The sequence below is a fragment of the Abramis brama genome (assembly GCF_963993115.1).
Source record: "Abramis brama genome assembly, chromosome: 21".
Classification (NCBI taxonomy): Eukaryota; Metazoa; Chordata; class Actinopteri; order Cypriniformes; family Leuciscidae; genus Abramis; species Abramis brama.
The window spans coordinates 24,723,597-24,736,222 of NC_139983.1; the positions used below are offsets into that span (position 1 = coordinate 24,723,597).

Consider the following 12,626-nt stretch of genomic DNA (forward strand, 5'->3'; position numbering starts at 1 on the left):
GCTATTTGGTAATAGCCACTTCTGAGGTCAAGGACGGAAAACCATCTACTCCCTGATAAACAGTCTAATGCATCGTCAATGCGCGGAGTAGTATACTGGTCAGGCACTGTTCGAGCATTAAGTGTGCGATAGTCGATGCACATTCTTACGCTTCCATTTTTCTTTCGGGCGATAACTATAGGGGAGGCGTAGGGGCTTCGTGATTCCTTGATGATGCCGGATTTCATAAGCTCCTGAATGTGTCTTCGAACATCATCGATATCTGCAGGAGCCAAGCGCCTAGAGCGCTCACGAAAGGGCCTAGAATCGGATAGCCGAATATGGTGTTCCACTCCTTTCGCCAAACCCACATCCCACTCGTGAAGCGAAAACACATTAGCTCTTTCCAACAATGCCTGCCTTAGCCTCTGCTTCCATGTCTCAGGAATTGGGGAATCTCCAAAGTTAATAAGGTTTGTATCGAACTCTCCTGTCTTTGGGGCGGATGCTACTGGATCTGCTGGATGTAAATGACCAACCACTGTTCCTACTGGAATCACTGTATCCTTCAGGGATTCATTGTGCATCAGTACTGGAAAATGGTGGACATCCATTTCAGAATGTGACACTACCATGGGCTGCAGTAACACTCCAACTGGCAGAGTGGCCTCTGGAGAAGCCTCTACCAACAGAACCTCTTCTCCTAATGGTTCATTTAACTCTACCCCACAGATCGCCACGCAATCCCCTCCTGGGGACAAGGACAAGGGGCCAGGACCAAGCCACCGTACACTGCCCACTCCATCTTCAACAGAGATCTTAGCAGGATCACATGACAATTCTTCGGAAACTGAACCTACATTTATGCCCAAGGTCTGTGCAATGTCCATTCCAGTACTTTCTCTACACAAACGAGCCAAGCGCTTGAAAAGGTTAGCATTGGTACCCAAAATAACTGGTGTTTGATCTGGACTACACGGTCCTGGGCAGATTAAGGCCAAGACTGAAAGGGTTTCCTTGGTTCCTGTGATTTTGGCAGGGAACTCAATATCTACCATCACGTAACCCAAGTAAGGGTAGCTAGACTCACTTAAACCCCAAATGGCCAAACCTGTGACAGGGTGAATGGGAACATCAGACAGATGCTGCTTGTACCATGCTTCGAAGATGATGGTTACTTGTGAACCACTGTCTAATAAGGAATCACATTCATGTCCATTTACCTTTATCTGAACAACAGACGTTGGACCAACCAAACCTTCTGGAAGGTGCCTTTGTTTTTGTATGTCTACAGCACTCCTCTTTACTGAACAGTTGGTTGTACTGTCTTTTGCCTCAAGTGAATGCGAGTCTCTACTTTTGGCTTTTTTCAGCGACTGGATTAATCTTCGAACAACTTTTGCTTGGTTTTCAGCATTTCTGCATTTTGCGGCGAAGTGTCCACTTTCTCCACAGCGGTAGCAGTAATATTCATCTGGATCACTGTACGTGGTCGGCTTATATGTACCAGTGAAATTTCTAGAAGTCTCCACAGGCAAGGAGGCGACAGAGGCAATGGGCTTTTTACTTTGAACTTTCTGCTGCAATCTTTTGACCTGTTTTTTTAGTGCAGTCACTTCAGGGTCGGGGCAACTTTCTAAGGTTGTAGCTTTCATTACTGGACCAGCAGACGCCTCTTCTTTCACACCTCCATGAGGGGTGGCTGCCATAGAAGCGAACATAGCTTTCAGTTCCTTCAACTCAGTTTTTAAAGTCTGAATTTCTGTCTGCTTATTGTCTGCCTCTGCTTTAGCATGGATTTTATGCACAGTGGAGTTTAGCTTAGCCCTAGACGCCTCATATTCTTCCTCACTGCGAATCTCACTCAAAAGCTCCAAAAAGGATGGAGGATTTTCCTTCCTTTCCCTCAACTTGAGATTAACCAACATAAAATCAGCAGCAACTGCTCCTCGAAGTAACTGTTCCACTCTTGCACGGTTTGCAGCGGCAACCGACAGACCACCTCGCTGTATGACTTTGGTCAACGCCTGTTCCAACCTTTTAAGAAAGTCTGACAGTTTTTCACTGGGCTGTTGCTGCATCAAACGAAAAGCAATATAAAGCTCTTCCCCTGATTCAGCAGAACCAAAGGCACTTTCAATAGCCTCTAAACATTGTTCTGGCTTGAGATCAGCAGTGGTTACACGAGCAGCTTTTATTATTGCTAAGGCTGGACCTCGTAGACTCTCCATAATCCGACGTCTTTTTTCTTTGTCTGAGCAATCGCTTTCTTCTACCATGAGACGCGCTTGCTCTAACCAATGTTCTAAAGGCTCTTCTCCGGCAGGAGTTGGCACAGTCCCAGAAAAAACACGGAGGCGGCGATAACTGCTGCTATCGCTCACTGGTTTTTCTATTTTAGCTAGCAGATCCCCCACGGCACGAATAATGGACTCAGCCGAGCCATCGTGTGCGCCCAACAACTCCTGAACATTGCTATCATCCACAGCGGTAGATGAATCATTCTGCTCTGCACTAGAAGGAGCACTTGGTGAAACTGGACTTCGTGTCACCATGACAATCGGCCAGGCTACCATTCCACCTGTGGGAAGTATGTCAGGAGGGACTTTAGAAGGGTCTACAACTTCTTTGCATTCGCATAAAACAGTCAAACTATCCAGTTTGCTGTTGTACATGCGTCCTCTCACACGCACTCGCCCCAGACATTTAACAGATTGGAGGGTGTCTTCAATTTGAGAAATATCTACTTCTTCAGGGACAATGACCATCAGCGCATGTGCTTCATTAAGCATTTCTCCTCGACACCATCCTTTAAGCTCATCCACCAGCCCAGGATATATAGAATAAGCAGTCATGGTCACTCTGTGCTAGCTAGATGATCACTGAGACTTACTTTTGTTTCTTCTTTTACAGCACACAACTGTAACGGGACACACAAGGATCCCAGCGGTGCCTCCAATTTATGTAGCGCTTTCAACCCTTTCCTACATGGTTAGATAATGGAGCGCTCTGAGTTCGTATGAATAAACTTTGTTTTATCAACTATTGTGAGCTATGTGTGCCTATTTACTCACTTCAACTTATTCTGTGTAACTGTGTTTGTTACTTAACTCCTTGGGTCCCTTAAACTTTAAAATAAAAATCACATAAACAATTATGAATTAGGATTTTAGAATTTAACTTCTGTTAATAAAGTAATTGTTTAACCAAAAATAAATAAATCTCAATGTATATTTATATCCCTTATGTTACCTCAAATAATAATAAATTGAAAACACTCAAGTATACTGTAAGTTAAATAACAATTTACTGAAAAAAATGTAAAAGGATCAAGTTTCAGGAATTTCAACAATTCACAGAGATGAATCAAAAAAAATAAATCAAATACACATTTCACATATTCACAATTTTGTAAATAGTTATTTGTTTCCCTCTTTTTGGGTATACTTCAAACTTGAGTCCCCAAACTCTCTCAAATTCAAAATACTCTTTAACCAAATACTAAGCCGGCAATATGAGCTCACACTTAACCTTCAATCGGTAAGTCTTTCATTGTCACGTTGCAGGCCTGTTTGATGCTGGGGTACGTTGTGGTCAACAAACCAACAAAAGACCGCTTCACTCAACAATGAGCAACAAACAAAAAAAATACCTTAATATCCCCAATCAGAAGAGCGTGTTTCACCTCACGACGTTAGATGTCCGTCAACCCCACGATCGCGGCGATTTCCTTATAAGGCCACAGGAATTCCGAGCACTCACGTTAACTCAAGTCATCTGGACTCATCCTCATCTGAAACTGCCACGAATCCTCATGCTGACGACTCGCCAACTAAACACACAATCCATCCGAGCAAGATAGACACGGTTCAGTCTCTTTAAATAGTCCATTCGCTGTATTAGTAAATGGAGGCTGGAATAACTACAACCAGAAATATTTTGTGGAGAAATAATTCTTACCCGTCTCTGTAGTATAAGTTTCTGTTCTCGTTTTGACAACACACTAACTACATTAACTATTGAAACACATTATAGTATTAGTTATACTATATATTTTGTGAAACAATATCACACCAGATGAGCGCACGCTCTTCTCTCTCGTGCTCTCCCAATTCTTCCTCGTTCAACTTTGCCCTCAATTCTTCCCGCCCCCTTCACCTTAATCTAGAGCATTGATTGGACACCCAACATGGACAAGTGAATTCGATTGGATAAACAATAGAAATATCAAAATACAAAAATAATAAAAATAATAAATATCAACTTAATTAACATAGAACTTATTCACAACCATATACATTTATAGAATGCACATGAAATATAAACATGTATATAAAAAAACCTTGTAAATTATTACACTGGGTTACACGTGTATGTGTGTTAGTAGTTTATAATGTGTTCATCCATGGCTAAAATCCTTATAATCTGCCAAAGTGGGTGGAATTGCTGATCAAGTAGTCTAAAATTCTAATCGAAATCCCAAATATTATTGATCATGGTTAAGTGATTTTAATAAGTGAGTCATTCATTCATTCACTCATTCATTCAAAATGGCTGATTCAATCAGAAACAAAGTGACTGGTTGCGTCTGATATCGCATGCTCTCTGAATAGGTACTTCTTTTAATTATTTCGCAATTGTTAAAAAGTATGTTCTATATAGAATGAATGAATGTGTGTAGTATGAATGTAATGCGGATCGTTTTGTCTTTTCTTCTCTGCCTTTCACATATCCTCACCAATGGCTAAAAGGGACAGTAAAGTGACCATTGGATGCACACTTCAGATCTTCCTGGAAGTGGTTGGTCACCTGGGTCATTCTTGGCTTGCCTACTGTTTAATGAATACGGTGAATTTGGACATGCTACTCATGATTTTGCATAATTTTTTTCACCTACTATAGGTATATTTGGATGCAGTCACTATCTTTTTGAATTGATTATTGAATCACTCACTCAAACCATTTGTTCAGAAAGGCAGATTTATTAAGTAATGCTTTGTTTGGAATTATTTTGGTTGGCATTCTAATAAAACAAAATGTCAATGTCCAATGTCCAATGCGATTAAAATAAACCATCCACTTGTTTCCGAAGCTGGGATCCCTCTGAAGTCTGTACTGAGATGCAAACAAGCTGTTTAAACTGGACGCATCAAAGCAAACATTCATTCACTCTTTCATTTGTACTGTTGTCAACAGACTCAAGTGCGAGTGGGCGGGGCCTATGGTGAGATGATGTATAACTATTCTTTGATGTCTTGCTCTGGGGTTAGTCAAATGCAGTGGGCACAACTCATTCTTAAGATGCGCTCTCTCTAGAGTTTGAGCACACAAAATTTCTATGGACACTGCAGTGGTTATAATATGATGTCGCACTCTGTGGCTTATTTAAAAAAAAAACATAATTTAGCATACCGGTATAATACATCTAAAATGAAAAAATATACAATCTAATACACTTTACTGCTATGTTGCAATCCTGCAAATTTTAAGTTCTGTTAGTTATACATCGACATCGTCAAGTGATAATTCGCAGGCCAGTCTTCACCAGACATGAGCTTTGGAATACAGCAAAATTTGCATGAGCTTGTGTTTCCTTTCTCCCACATTCGCATGCGTATGAATGGAAATCAATGGAAGTCTAGTGTGACCACCCCTGTAGTAAACTCTGACAGAGAAAGAGGAACGCATTGATAAAATAGTGGTGAATCTGGTGGGAATTTCCGTTGAAATCTACAGTTCCCTTCCTGTGTATGTTTGTTTTTCATGTGAGAAAGAGATAGGTAGAGACACTTCTGTGGAGTTTTTGGGATAATGCTTTGTGTTGAAGGGTGGAGTGATCACCAAATGTTGACACGTTTTTACTGCACCCACTTGATTCTGGACCATGTGTGTGTTTGTGTTTCTGTTTAAAAGGATTCAGATTTGTCCCAGCAGCCACTTCACAGTGGCCCTGTCCTCCATGACCAATCCATTCTGCATGGGAGGGGTCTGGCTTTAACCTTCTGGAGAGTGACACACACTATCACACACATAAGCCAATCATCCTCATTGCACACACACGTTCAGGATGATCAAAAAGGACTTATTGCAAAATCTCTTGTGGATTGATGTAAAGCAGATGCATTAATTCTAATGTTCATTTCAAAATTTTAAGTGTTATAGTATAAGACACTGTAGTCTACTGAAACCACTTTCACTGTGTCTGAGTTTCTGAATGTTGAATGGACCCCTGTTGTTCTCTGCATTGATCCAGAGCTCAACACCTCCCTAAAGACACACACAGACACACAGACAGACAGACAGACAAACAAACACACTGTCATTCACTGATTGGCAGAAAAGCCCAGTTGTTGATTGTGGCTCAGACAATAGTGCTCAGTTTGTGCAGTCAGGTGGTGTACGGGTCTGAGCTCTTTGCACTCATTAGTCTTTCGCTGTCATTGTGTGTGTATGGTTTTCGCCAAACATGTCGTCAAAATGTCTTCAAAATTTACTTTATTTACATGTATTTGTGAATGTGTTGCATTTGTGCAGATATTTATTCAGGAATATATATTTAGTTAAAACAATTTTGATACAAAATATTCTTTACATTGTAGTCTGGTTGATTCTACTTTAAATAAGAACATTTAAAAGAACATTTTTAAAGCGCACCAAATGAAAAGCATGCAGCATTTTTTTGTGCTTATTCATGAACACCAGCATACATTACTTGATTTTTAGTAATGAAAGTGTAAATAACTTTGGGACTAACTGAATTAATTAACAAGTGAACATGTTAACAAGCACAACAATATTACCATACGGGTCAGAAATTGGTTATATTTTGATTATTTATCAATGCAAGTCATGCAAGCATCTTGTTTTCAACATCTGATGTAACAGAATATTTACATTATATTACCAGACGTTTTGGGACGTCTGCCTTTACATGCAGATCCCATTCCTGATCCATTTTGGATGTTAGCTATAACAGCTTCAACTCTTCTGGGAAGGCTTTCCACAAGGTTTAGGAGTGTGTTTATGGGAATTTTTGACCATTCTTCTAGAAGCGCATTTGTGAGGTCAGGTTGGATGAGAAGGCCTGGCTCGCAGTCTCCGCTCTAATTCATCCCAAAGGTGTTCTATCGGGTTGAGGTCAGGACTCTGTGCAGGCCAGTCAAGTTCCTCCACACCAAACTTGCTCATCCATGTCTTTATGGACCTTGCTTTGTGCACTGGTGCGCAGTCATGTTGGAAAAGGAAGGGGCCATCCCCAAACTGTTCCCACAAAGTTGGGAGCATGAAATTGTCCAAAATGTCTTGGTATGCTGAAGCATTAAGAGTTCCTTTCACTGGAACTAAGGGGCCAAGCCCAACCCCTGAAAAACAACCCCACACCATAATCCCCCCTCCACCAAACTTTACACTTGGCACAATGCAGTCAGGCAAGTACCGTTCTCCTGGCAACTGCCAATCCCAGACTTGTCCATCGGATTGCCAGACAGAGAGGAGTGATTCGTCACTCCAGGGAACACGTCTCCACTGCTCTATAGTCCAGTGGCGGCGTGCTTTACACCACTGCATTCGACGCTTTGCATTGCACTTGGTGATGTAAGGCTTGGATGCAGCTGCTCGGCCATGGAAACCCATTCTCTCTACTCTCATTCTCTCATCCGTTCTTGAGCTAATCTGAAGGCCACACGAAGTTTGGAGGTCTGTAGCTATTGACTCTGCAGAAAGTTGGCGACTTTTGAGCACTGTGCTCCTCAGCATGTGCTGACCCCGCTCTGTGATTTTACGTGCCCTACCACTTCGCGGCCGAGTTGCTGTTGTTCCCAATTGCTTCCACTTTGTTATAATACCACTAACAGTTGACTATACAGTTGAATATTTAGTAGTGAGGAAATTTCACAAATGGACTTATTGCACAGGTGGCAACCTATCACGGTACCACGCTTGAATTCAGAGCGACCCATTATTTCACAAATGTTTGTAGAAGCAGTCTGCATGCCTAGGTGCTTGATTTTATACAACCGTGGCCATGGAAGTGATTGGAACACCTGAATTCAATGATTTAGAGGGGTGTCGCAGTACTTTTAGCAATATAGCGGATTTATATTTGTGTTTGTCCATAAGAAACTAATTCTGAGATGATTAAAATTATAATAAAAAAGTTAGATGAAGAGATTCACAACCCTTAAGAGAAGCGAGTTCATGAATCGAAAAATACAGAAGGGCGAAAGTCAACAGTGTAATAGATGGCAGATCAAAATAGGGGGGAAATAACATCTTTGTTTATTTAAACAGCATCAATTTGATAAATATTAGCCTAGAACCTCAGTGTATCAGAAATATGGGGGGAACAGAATCCGACGGCAAAAAAAACAGCTGTCGGAATCCGTTCCCCCACTCCCCTTATGAGAGGTGTTAATGTAATGACTTAAAAAATGCTGATTCTATTTTGTGTGTGGATGGAGCTTAACTTGCATCAGTTTAAAGAATTTTTATTTTTTTGCTTTTTATTATGATAGGACAGTATAGTATCAAGAAAGTTCGACGACCCGGGACTTGAACTCGTGTCGCCCAAAGCTAAAAAAAAAAAATTGTCAGGGCACTGACCACTAGGCTATTGAGGGTAGTAATTTGCTGCAATGTGATAAATATTAGAACCTTATTGTGTAAGAAACATAGGGGGAACAGAATCCGACGGCAAATAGTTCAGCTGTCGAAATCCGTTCCCCCACCTCAATGATGAGAGATGTTGATGTATCAGCTTAAAATATGCTTATTCTATTCTGTGTGTGGATGGAGCTTAACTTGCATCAGTTTAAAGAATATCTTTTTTTGCCTTTTATTATTACAGTATAGTATCAAAAAAGTTTGACGACCCAGGACTTGAACTTGGGTCGCAATAAACTGAAATACAATGTATGTCAGTGCAAAGTGCACTGACCACTAGGCTATTGGGTCTGGTAATTATCTGCAATGTGATAAATATTAGAACCTCATTGTGGAAGCAACATAGGAGGAACAGAATCCGACGGCAAATAGTTCAGCTGTCGAAATCCGTTCCCCCACCCCAAAGATGAGATATGTTGATGTATTGGCTTGAAATATGCTTATTCTATTTTGTGTGTGGATGGAGCTTAAAGTATGATCACTGTATTTATATTCCAATAGCTGAAACTCTGGTGCATGTAAAAACGCTAGGTTTAACGAGAATATGGACCTTGATTGGAGAATAATGTGCATTTATGTTCATAAGGTGATTTAATGAAATGGAAGTCCTTTAGGAATATTTAGAAATTTAGGAAATTATTGTCGGTCCGTCCGTCCGTCCATCCATCCATCCACATTTTTAAATGAGACCTTTATTAATTATCTGAGATAAATGTTCCCTCTTTTCCTTCATTCCTTATTTTATTTTTAAATTTGGATATGAATCCAGTAGTATATTAATTGATTAAAATAGAAAACCAATGTTTGGAGATGAATATATGTTCCCCAGGATAAATGAACATCAGAAGTCCTTAACCATAAAGGGCCACTGTTTAAAGAGTCTAATATCATAAGATGTCACTCATAGTCAGCCTCAACCATTTAAGCTGTCAATCTTCCAAACTCTCTCATTTCTTCCCTCGTCACTGAGCCTCAAATTCATAATCTGTAGCTACACATCAATAGCAGTGAGCTCAGTGAGCGAGAGAATGACAGAGTGAGAGAGAGAGATTATTATAGCAAGGTCACAAAGTCTATAGATTCTCTCAGTCAGTAATCTCCCTTCATTCACACTATCACACCCGCATTAGCCATTTACCAACACACTCACTCTCTCTCGAACTGACACACACCCTCTTAATCTCCAGTTCTCTCCGCTCACTATCGCACTTTCCTCTTTCAATCTCTCACCTCTCGTCCTGTTTCAGTTGCTGACTCTCAAAGTGCTGACGGTGCTTTTCCAAGCTGTTAGGAGAGTACTAATGTATTCATCTCATCCACTCAGAAACCTGAAGACGCTGCAAACAAGAAACTTATCATTAACTTGTCTGCCTAGTGGTAGAAGAAAGTCCTCATTACTGATTCTGAATATGAGATACTTTAAAAGTGACTGCTGACAGGTGTCCGCTAGCATTTTCAGTATGACTGAACTGTGATCGCTGGTTGCTTTGTATTCTTTAATCGCTTGATTTGCTAAAGGAATTATGCAAATCTGGTCATTTGCATTTGAAAAAAGTTCAAATTATCTGAACTTGTTTGAATTTCAATGAATCAGTTGAACAGGTTCACACATCTAATGATTCTTTAATGACAGAAATGATTATTTCTGTGAATATGAACCAATTGCTGCAGTTAATGGCTCACAGATCCAATAATTCTGTCAGATTTGAGTCTAAAGTTAACAGATCAGTTCTTTGGTCTTGTATGATTCACAATGACTCAAGAAGTGCTAACTGCTAATAAGCTTTCATTAGTAGCTCAAACAGTAGAGTGTTGTCACTTGCAACGCCAAGGTCATGGGTTCGATTCCCAGGGAAAGCAATAACTGATAAGAATGTAAAATGTGTACCCTGAAATGCAATGTAATTCGCTTTGGATAAAAGCGTCTGCCAAATGCATAAATGTAAATATAATGATTCATAATAATAAGGTTGGACACAGCATTTACCTATTTAAGCTCTATCCATTGTGTGACTGGTACATTAGACCCCTGTCTCATTAAATAGGCATTTTGAGCTGGGCTATGGTATATGTCAAATTGCAAAAATAATCAAATAAAATAGGTAAGTAAGTACAACTTTTGTACTTCTACCCAAGTAGAAGTTTAAACATCTACTGGAAAAAGTTCACTTAAAAATGATCACTCCTCTGTGATCAAAACCATGGATGTAAAATCTGACCGGAGCATGTGCGAATAATCATGCCTGTCAATTTCCGTGAATTTCACAGAAAGTTTACACCATTACAAACATGTGCAGTGGTTCCCACACGTCATTAAAATTCCCACATAAAAGCTGCAAAAAAACTTGGACTTTTCCTTTGTGGTCTGTTTAAAACATAAATTGGGCTTTGTATCAATAAAGCGAATATAACCGAAAATGTTAGATAAATAATTACTGAGCAGCATTTAATTTATGCATTTATGGTGTTTTTTATTATACCTCAAATATTTGCTTTATTTCCTCTCTTTGGCCCCAAACTGATCCAACAGAACATCTATAAAGCACTCAAGCTTCTTTATATTGTGACCTGAAGAATTGTTTGGCCTGCTGCTATCAGTGCTGTATTTAGTTAGAAGCCTCAATGGAATTTCATTATGTTCAATAAAACACATCCGTATGCGCATGCGCGTAAGCCCACACACACATTCTCTGGGGTTTTCACGCTGACACTAGACTAATAAATCTGGTCAAGTCATCAGCCCTGGCTTCAAATAGCTTGAACGTGATATGGATGTGAAGGAAAGGAAAAGCTCAAGGTACACGCATCTACATTCTGAAGGAATAATAGTGGAGGCGTGTTACCAATGCAAGAGAACGGAAATGTCGAAATAAAAAAATATATATTTCAGGACAAATAATCAGCGGGGGAAATATTGTGATGATTATTTTTAATTAATCGAGAGAAGCAGAAATCATTATCACGATTAAAATATGATTAATCATGCAGTCCTACTGTCTGGGTGTTGTCTAGCTACTTTATTAATATCACTAAGCAGGGATGTACGCATATAGAGTGCAACAATGACCGTCCACTTTTTCAGCAGCCTTGGTTCCGGAAGAATTTTCCCCATTATTTTAAAAAAGCCATAAACCAAACTAACCAGCCCTGAGATGAATGAAGACAGTACACTTTGTTTTGAAGCAAAAAAATAGATTTAAAAAGCAAACAATGCTAGACAATGAACTATGCAGCCCATGATTCAGTATATAAATGATGGAATCAAATAAAAAACAATAACAATATAAAACTATATTTGTTTGAGATTGTAAGAAGACTACTTTATTATACAATTCTTTTAATGAAACTTAAATAATATTGAATGACAACAGAAGCATATTGATTAATAACTTCAGAGATCATGGTTGTCTTGAGAAGTTTATTGTTATTAACCAGTTTGTGTGAAGAAAGTAAATAGGATGTTTACTTCCTGAACCCGGCTGATGTGCTCTGCTTACATGCAGGGAGAGCTTTAACCACAGCTAGACACTGTACAAAAACATATTGTTATTGACGGAAGGCTGGTGTGTGAATACCGGTGACAATGAAATGCCTTGAGCTCTGGTGATTTTGCTGATGTGGCTTGTGACTGTTTTGCATTATGATGAGAGGTATTATTTTTGAAGTCCCTTCAATACCATGAAAATAAATAGCACATGAATATTGGCCACTTTTCAGTTCTACTGCATATTTTAAAGTACATGGTTTTATTATCCGATAGCATTACTGTAATGTGTTACTGCCATTTTTTCAAAGGTAGTTTTATGTGTAATATTTATTAGGTGATTTGGTGTAATATTGATTAGGTAATTTGGTGTAATATTAATTAATTGATGTAAAATTACTTACTGTATATTATCTATCCATGTGTATGTTTAGTTTATTTCTTGCATGCATGAATAGGTAAAAATCATGACGATTTATTACTCTTTTCCTGATTACACACA

At 39.4% G+C, this 12,626-nt stretch overlaps 1 protein-coding gene and 1 long non-coding RNA gene across 2 annotated transcripts in view; one reads left to right on the forward strand and one right to left on the reverse strand.

Moving 5' to 3' along the window:
• adam12b (ADAM metallopeptidase domain 12b) overlaps window positions 1–12,626 on the forward strand; it is a 107,613-nt gene that overhangs the window by 8,203 nt on the left and 86,784 nt on the right. The window lies entirely within an intron of this gene.
• Window positions 3,265–4,110, reverse strand: LOC311072324. Its single transcript, XR_014603998.1, has 2 exons — window positions 3,940–4,110; window positions 3,265–3,811 (listed from the first exon to the last, which is right to left on the reverse strand). It is a non-coding gene; the product is annotated as an uncharacterized lncRNA (long non-coding RNA).